The sequence below is a fragment of the Haemaphysalis longicornis genome, unplaced genomic scaffold (assembly GCF_048455015.1).
Source record: "Haemaphysalis longicornis isolate Haplotype H1 unplaced genomic scaffold, Haemaphysalis longicornis Haplotype H1 scaffold_9, whole genome shotgun sequence".
In the NCBI taxonomy this organism is placed as follows: Eukaryota; Metazoa; Arthropoda; class Arachnida; order Ixodida; family Ixodidae; genus Haemaphysalis; species Haemaphysalis longicornis.
This window is the reverse complement of record NW_027526460.1, coordinates 83,197,772-83,206,841: the sequence shown is the minus strand read 5'-3', so window position 1 is coordinate 83,206,841 and position 9,070 is coordinate 83,197,772. Positions and strand designations below refer to the sequence as shown.

The 9,070-nt window shown below is 46.5% G+C and overlaps 1 non-coding gene across 1 annotated transcript; it reads left to right on the top strand.

Moving 5' to 3' along the window:
* The first annotated feature begins 1,165 nt into the window (after positions 1–1,165).
* On the top strand, positions 1,166–1,237 carry Trnat-ugu (transfer RNA threonine (anticodon UGU)). Its single transcript has one exon. It is a non-coding gene; the product is annotated as a tRNA-Thr (tRNA).
* Positions 1,238–9,070: the final 7,833 nt, after the last annotated feature.

The window sequence follows — 9,070 nt, the reverse complement described above, 5'->3', positions numbered from 1 at the left end:
CACTCACACACACACACACACACACACACACACACACACACACACACACACACACACACACACACACACACACACACACACACACACACACACACACGCGCGCGCACGCACTTATCCGTTTCCATAACCTACCACATCCTCCCCTTTGTTTCCCCGGGTTTTCCTTACTATCAACCCTTATTTCTGTCTTACTTCAACCAGCCCCTTATTTCCCATTGTAATTCGCTATATGCATAGCGAAGGCCTCTGTTCTGGCAGTCTTGGTTCCATAGGGAGCTTAAGAGAATTCAACGCTGGTCGACCCCTCTCGACATGTCGTAGACACTCGAGTCAGTGCCCCGGGGGTTAAAAAGAAGGTCCCCTTCACCCCAAGTAGTCTGAGTCGCGCTGGCTACCACCCCCAAGCACAGGAAACAAGAATATCTTAAAATAAATATCCCAGAAATTGGAAGAGAAAATAACCCCGCGCGGCAGCGTGGTGGTCACCGCACCAGACGCGCATTCTGGAGGTCGTGGGTTCGGATCCCATCTGGCGGGAATTTTTTCTCCATAATCTTGAATTCACAGCGCAAACAAGCAACGAGGACGATAGGGAGAGCACGACACACAGGCGCTGTGTCATGTCACTTTCTTTCTGTCTTTCCAAATTTCTTATCTGTTTCAATGACCTACAATATCCTCTGATGGTTATGTTTATATATATATATATATATATATATATATATATATATATATATATATATATATATATTTCTTTCTTTCTTTCTTTCTTTCTGTCTTCTGTATATAAAAAAAATGTTTACTTCATTAACCGTAGCGAAAAAGAAAAGAGCCTAACCACACCCCTATGCCTCCTTTGGCGTTTCAGACTGCTGCCCTATCTTTCTGTATTTCCTCAACGAGCCCCTCATTTCCTTACTATATTATTCTGCGAAAGCCTAGCGAGGGTCTCGGTTCTGGCAGCCTTGATGCCTAGGTAGCATAAGAGGGCTTCCCTCCTGTTACCCGCTCATGACAGGCTGTAGACTTTCTAGTCACGCCCCGGGGGTTGAAAAGAAGGTCCCCTTCTCCCCGTGTAGCATGAGTGGCACTGGCTACCACCCTCAAGCGTCAGATACACTTCTAGTAAATATCAATAGCCTAGAAAGTGATGGAGAACACAGTCGCCCAGATAGCCGAATTGGTAAGGCATTCGACATGTAATCGAAAGGCGTGGGTTCGGTCCCCACTCTGGGCGCGTGTTTTTCTTTCTTTCTGTCTTCTGTATATAAAAAAAATGTTTACTTCATTAACCGTAGCGAAAAAGAAAAGAGCCTAACCACACCCCTATGCCTCCTTTGGCGTTGCAGACTGCTGCCCTATCTTTCTGTATTTCCTCAACGAGCCCCTCATTTCCTTACTATATTATTCTGCGAAAGCCTAGCGAGGGTCTCGGTTCTGGCAGCCTTGATGCCTAGGTAGCATAAGAGGGCTTCCCGCCAGTTACCCGCTCATGACAGGCTGTAGACGCTCGAGTCACGCCCCGGGGGCTAAAAAGAAGGTCCCCTTCTCCCCGTGTAGTCAGAGTGGCGCTGGCTACCACCCTCAAGCGTCAGATACACTTCTAGTAAATATAAATAGCCCAGAAAGTGAAGGAGAACACAGTCGCCCAGATAGCCGAATTGGTAAGGCATTCGACATGTAATCGAAAGGCGTGGGTTCGGTCCCCACTCTGGCCGCGTGTTTTTCTTTCTTTCTGTCTTCTGTATATAAAAAAAATGTTTACTTCATTAACCGTAGCGAAAAAGAAAAGAGCCTAGCCACACCCCTATGCCTCCTTTGGCGTTGCAGACTGCTGCCCTATCTTTCTATATATATATACAGGGTGTCCCAGCTATCATGCACCAAGTTTTAAAAAAAGAGTAATGGCGTAACTCGAAGAAAGCCTATTGGATAATGTTTGCAGTACTGTGAAGAAGCGGTGACTAATTTTTTCGTTAATGAGACTTAACTAATTATTTCTAATTAATTATCTAACTCTATAATTACTGTCCTAATCACGAAAGTGTCAATGAGGCACTTGTAGGTACCCACGAGGGGCACCTAACTGCGGTATTTTCAGCGACGGTCTAATTACGTACACATTTATTCTGACTGATAAAGAAAACCCGCGAAATATGAAAAATACCACGTGACAGCGCGTCCGCGCGCATCGTAAAGCAACGCCCTCAAACTGGCTGCCTCTGAGTTAGCCAGAATGAAATAAACAAAAGAAAGAAAGAAGAAATCGCCACCGAGTTTGTGCCTTATCTGCACACGCGCCTTATCAAGGTGATGCGCTGTCTCTTCGGGTGGGTAACACCGGAAGCAGTTGCTTTCAATCAGCTTATTTGGGGACGCTGCTTTACAATGCGCGCGGATGCGCCGTCACGTGGTATTTTTCATATTTCGCGGGTTTTCTTTATCAGTCAGAATAAATGAGTACGCAATTAGTTCGTCGCTGAAAATACCGCAGTTAGATGCCCCTCGTGGGTACCTACAAGTGCCTCATTGACACTTTCGTGATTAGGACAGTAATTATCGAGTTAGATAATTAATTAGAAATAATTAGTTAAGTCTCATTAACGAAAAAATTAGTCACCGCTTCTTCACAGTACTGCGAACATTATCCAATAGGTTTTCTTCGAGTTACGCCATTACTCTTTTTTTAAAACTTGGTGCATGATAGCTGGGACACCCTGTATATATATATATATATATATATATATATATATATATATAAAGAGAAAGAAAGAGCTAGTAAAAATAAGAAGCCATTTGTACGAAAACGAGGGCGCGCACAGTGAAGCTCATTATAATTTTTTCGGTATTCAGCCTCGGTAACCAATGAACTCCTTAAAGGGGGTTCTTACGAAAGTGTACAAACAATAATGCGCTTTTTGTACTTTGCTTCCCGGGTAAAACATATATGTACTGCCTTCCCAGTGTTCTTTATACTTTTGAGAACGAGAACAAAATTGCACGTAGTGTGGAGGGGATTTTATTCTAATCAGTTCTCAGGATGGCGACATCTCTTCGGTAATTCGCAAACAGTCTGGCCTTATGTACCTTCAGTCGAAACCTATTTTACCTCGTACTTTGGCACGACTCATTCTGTACAGATTGCCTATTTTCAACGGACATTTGTTCATTGTGTTCGCCGGCTGGATCAAAAGCTTTGAGCACCTTTTAGGTCTCTGTAATAGGAAACAGGGATAGTAGTTGTGCTCTTTCAAGGGCACGTCCCAGTGCATTACGCAAATGGGGACCGATACCTCTAAGGGCCTTTTTCGTTCAGACACCAGCGGTATATTGAGCTGTTTCTCATAGACATTACTTCAGTTAAACAAGGAATATGTTTGAGAACTGGCATCGCGGCATAATTCATCGCCTTTATAGCTATAGAAGATAGAAGGTATTGCTTTTATAGGAGATGTATCCGAAAGAAATGGTGGTGGATGATCGCTTGCAAAGGTTGATGCTTGCGCAAGTCGGTTCATGTTGCGAAGGTGGGGAACAGCGCAGAAACGACGGTACAAGAGACAAGGACGAATGCAAGCAACGCTCATTCAGTTCTAAGTAATCCCTGCGTTAGCCTTTTAAAGCAAAGCTTTTTACCTCTACCCCCCAAGGGTTCTTTCGCGACCGTTGGTGTCACCAGAAAACACCAGCGAACAAATAAAAGAACATACTGGCACCGCCGAGAATCGAACCTGAAACTAACAGACTAACAAAGCGAGAGACCGTTGTCTTACCGATTTAGCTACGAGCCCACGCGAAGACGGGAAAGACAGGTGGCGTACTCACCAAGCACATCTACGCGTTTACCGCCTGCGTTCTCGCTGAATTCCACGTGAAGGCGTCACGCGACCACTCCCACCCGTCTAGCGGCCCTGTGCGCGCCTTGTTCATGTGCTAAGAGTTACAAATGTTAAAAGAAGCTCCCACCAATGCATGGCATCTCACTTCTAGTACGCCTGTGGCCTCCAGTTTTCACGTAAAAAATCACAGATCCTTGTCGTCCGCCCTCACACCAAATTAAGGAATAGATGCAAATACTCCTTGATGGCCAGGCCATCACTCCAAGCCCCAGCATCAAGATCCTGGACCTACATCTCGAGGCTAACACCAAGAGTGACGTTTCCTTGCAGCGCCTCAAAAACAGCATTAATGAAATCATACACATGATCAGGCGAGTTGCCACCAAGAAGCGAGGCCTAAAGGAATCCGGTACCTTTCGATTAATTGAAGCTTTTGTCCTCTCGAGAGTCACTTACGTAAACCCCCTGTCTTCTTCTCGACAAGGAAGACAGAGATGCTTTATATAATGATTAGAAAGGTGGTCGAGCAGGCCATTGGTCTTCTCATGAGTGCGTCCACACAGAGGCTGCTTAGCACGGGGCTCCACAACACGGTGGAAGAGCTGATAGAAGGCCATCTGTCTAACAAGAAGGTCCGACTCAGAACTGCAGTGGGTAACCGCATGCTTCACCAGATTGGCTGAGCAGCCCAGAATGTCACTCCGCTTGACGTACTCCCAGACTCTTGGCGACTAAAACTAAAGATGCTCCCTTTGCTTAGAAATATGAACCCCTCACATGACGAGGGTCACCGAAAGGCACGGCTCAAGCGCTAAACACCACCCTCGGTGGGGATCATGCAGTTATCTACACAGACGCCTCCAAACATCGAGGGCAAGAATACGCCATCATCGTGGCTACCTCCAGAACCAACCTCCTTGCGTGTACCTCGCTTAGGACCCAAGAAATGACGGCAGCAGAAGTGGCAGGTGTGTCGGATGACCTTCGACATGAACGCCAGCATTATTTGTTCTGCGACATTTGTTCCCATGTATTGGGAATCCTAAGGGGAAGAGACAGTGTTTAGTGAGCTATACATATAATAAAAAATGCGGTGGAATCGATCGACGTTTTTTGTGCTGCTTGTTTCCTGTAAGATGTGCCCCCGAAGCACATGGTAAAACCTCTACCGAGGTGGCCACTGAAGCAACGATTTTTTTACGCAAGCAAGGCGACACTCTCTCATTCGCTGGACGTGACGCCATTGAGAATCGCTGAAACAACGTTTAGTGGCGTTTACCCTGCATCACGGAGGCTTGCGTTGAGAGGCACTATCCGGAAATCGGAGATCAGCAAAACACCGTGCACTTTTGCCATTTTTGGCATTACAGTAGGGAAACAACCCTTACTTCACAATTGGGAACGAAGTACTGCAGCCATTCGGGATTAGTTGCCCAAGGGCTTTAGAGAGCACGAACTAAGTAAACTTTCCAGGCGTGTGAAGGGCGGCCTAGGCTTTAGCAATCGCGCAATTTGCTTCGTTCGTTTTATAGTGCTTTGTCTACGTACTTGGACATGTCTAGAGCACCAAGCTTGCCGACGTGATAGCGCCAAACCAGATGTGGTACTTTATATCCCGTGTGCCTCGCGCTACATCTCTTCTGTGTTGTTGTTGCAACCGCTTACGAGATAGGGGTGAGGCATACGCGTGTTGTGTACCATCACCACTGACAAGTAAAAACCTACGAAAGCAGATGGTTCTATTCTATTTTCTGTGATAAAATCGGCAGTGATGGCCGTTAACGGAAGTTTTCACTCTTAACGCAATTAATGGCTCGTGGCTGGTTCTTTTGCTTAATCACGAAAAGGGGAATTGTGGCCGGTCTCTCCTACTTTGCCGTAGTATTTCTGGGCAGGGCGTTTGGGTCCCGAACTGTCGCTTACCAGTAGCGTGGATTCCAGGAAGGTTGCACGAGAAAGCCAGCAACAAAAGGCGATCGCAGGTAACTGAGTAGAGAGAGAGGTAAGAAACAACCGAGGGCACACTGGCAGCAATTCCGATCACAGCCCTGGGGAAAATGGTCCTGTATATATAGTCCCGTTTTACTGCCCCGCAGGGGCCTGTGTTTGCGAGCGGGTAACTGCTGTTGTACCCTGACTTTTTCGCGCAAACCTAGGCCTCGTAGTATTCTTCGGAACTCTCTTTTCCTTTCATTCGGAAAGCGACAACAAGCCCTTACTACGCAACACTGCTGCGTTGAATGAGGTACCAGCCAGTGTTTTCCCATTTGTAGTGTGGTAGCGCGCGTCTGTGTTATCGAATACCAAGTTTATCAACAGTTTCTTTATCAAGAGGTATTAAACCGTACAGAATTTAGCATCCTTAAAAAAATATGTAACATGGTTTTGTTTAGAGCGAAGGTCTGAAACACAACATCCTGCATGTGAGGAATTGAACTCACTGAACGTGCTTTTATTGTAACCTTTGCCGTTCTTCTTGAAGAATAAAAGATTTTCAACAGAATGCAAATTGGAAGTCCGAGCGAAAGTCTTTGTGTGAATGGCGTATGTAAAACGTAGATGCATGGTTTTGATAGAGCTAGTTATACGGTGGCGACCGAAAATAAATGAGCATTTATTTGAGGAAAGCTATATTTTGGGGATCTGTGGTCGGCGTTCTACGACCACGATGCGGCGAGGCTGTGCCGGATTCAGTGCTCGCTGCCGCAGGGCTTTTTGCAACTTCGGTGCCAAGCCGGTCAGGTCAGACTCCTAGTGCTTAAAGAATGGGCTCCTAGTGACGTTGAGGTTGCGTGGGCAGGTAAAGATGGCAATTACACGTTGTAAAGACTCTCTCGCAGTGTGGGCACTCGCGTGACAATGTATCTGGCGAGATTGTACATGTGTGTCATTCGAAAATGTTTATGTTTACGGAGTTCCCAGTATGTCTGCTTTGTAATCTGATATCGAGGAGTGACGAGAAGAATGTTTTCTTCTTTGTTTGTGTATAGTGTAAGAGCGTAGAGTTGAAAGTACGGTGGAGGGAAGATAAATTGCTGGTTGGCGGTTCCGTGCATTCTGTGGGAACTCCAAGATATCAACATTGCGGGTGGCAGCGTGTGCAGCGTCATTCACAACAAGGCCTAAGCGGCCTGGTTGCCTATACAATAATGGTTTTAATACTGTTGAAAGGCTGTAAAGGGTGAGTACGATGTATATTTACTGCAACAGTTGGCCGAATCAACTTTTTTTCAAAGTTTTCCCTTTGAAATATCTCACGCGGGAGATAACACACATAATAAGGGAACACCATTGCTAAACTTTTTTAATAGCACTCACTTGAGGACATAGCAGCGGGGTATGCATATTATAGTACGTTTTGCGATTCAATTTTGCGTAAACGCAAACCTGTGGTGAATAATACGCAAACGTACATTGTGGGACTTGTGAATAGAAGAATCTACAAGACGGACCCGTGAGCGCGATATCTTGCAGCTGTGGCTTTCACTACAAAGCGTTGCATTACTATAAATCTACTCAACGTTTCGGCCAGTCCCAAACCCCCTAATGATACGGCACCCTCTTTCAGTTGAGCAAGTGGTAATCCTTTCGCTCTGGAATGCGAGGTGATGAAACCAATGACTGTTGTTTTGCGGCTTCATAAATAATTACAAGTAACAAAGCAATCTGAAATATAGCGTCTAAAAAAGTTATACCTTGTCACTAGAGGGTCAAGCAACGCGGACTGAAGTTGTGTGGTCCTCGTAGCAGGAGTTGGGCAAAAAGCTGGCAGAAGCTGTAATAAATGAAATTGGCGACACAGCAAAACATGCGCCCCAAACACAGTAAAAGCTGTGTAAATGACATGTACGAGTTATCCAAACGACGAATTATTGAATTAACAGTACTTTTACAATCATTTCATATATAGCTTTTCTTTGCAAAAAATGTGATGATGCTAGTTTTTCTCTTTTCGGATAGCCAGGCGGAAACAAGCTTCGAACGTGCGACAATGATTGAAGAGCAAGTGTATTTCATGGAGAATCATAGCAGTATTCTTCAAGAACAGTGGGAGTATCCGGTGCTTCGTTTGCAGTAGGAGCCGCGGGAGTACAACACCACACGGGTCCGGATCGGATGCCTCATCTTCCCCGCCGATGGCATCGTTGGTCTCCTCGTCGCCTAACTAAACAACAACGCCTTGAGCAACGGCAACGTAGACAGCAAGCCGAACGTCGGAAGGGAGCAGATCAACAAATATCCCACCGTAATATGCCTTTTTCTAGCGGTGTACACTGCGGGCTTTCACATATTTCTGCCAAACAAATATGCTGTACTTTTAACCGTATGCCACAACATGTATCGCCGCCAACTGTTTAGTAGCTCCGGTGTACGCTTCTATCCTTCCTGACACAAGAGGGAGACAGCGTGAGAGCGAAGGATTGCGCACTAGGGCTCACGTTTCAAGAGAGAGAGAGAGAGAGAGAGAGAGAGAGAGAAAACTTCATGCAGTGGCCCGGTAGTTTTTTAGAGGGTCGGCGTGCGAATCCAACTTGGACCCGTCGTGAATGCTGCGGCGGGTCTCGCTGAAGCACCGGAGCGGCCGCACGGATCACCACCAGAGCCACGAAAGCCATCTGGATGTCCTTGTTGGGAGTGAGTATTGCGACCTCCTAGTCTGATTTGTCGTGAATAAAATTGTTGGTCGTAATAGTAGCGCACTGCCGTATCGTGTTGCATGTTGACCGAGACGCCGCAGGAAGAGCAGAGCGTGCATTCCAGGGTAGGGAGTATTCTGCTGTACAATTCAGGAGAAGGGAGGTGTTCGTTTGGGTGTTCGTTTGGATTTGCCGTAATACGATCGCTTGGTGTCGAGTGAGTCAAACGTGCGGGCATGAATAAATGCGTCTACTGCCCTTCTAGTGGATTGGGATATCTTTAAAACGCAGGAGGGCTGCTGAGAGAGGAGGAGTAGCAGGATGGTGTAACGCCTGGTTGGTGAGCTGACAGCGCAGGTAATGACCCGCCTCGTTCCCCTCCATGCCCGCGTGGGCAGGGGCTAACAGGAGGCGTATTGGAGGTAAGTGCGGAGGTTCGGGGATGGTGCGTAGTATGCGGGAAGCTGGGGGGCTGCACTTGCTCTTGGTAATGTTTTGCAGTCGGGTGTGAGCGTCAGTGAGGAAAATTTCAGGCGAGGCCCTGCCAGCGATCTGTACAACCGCAAGGACAATGGCTGCTGCCTCTGCATCAGT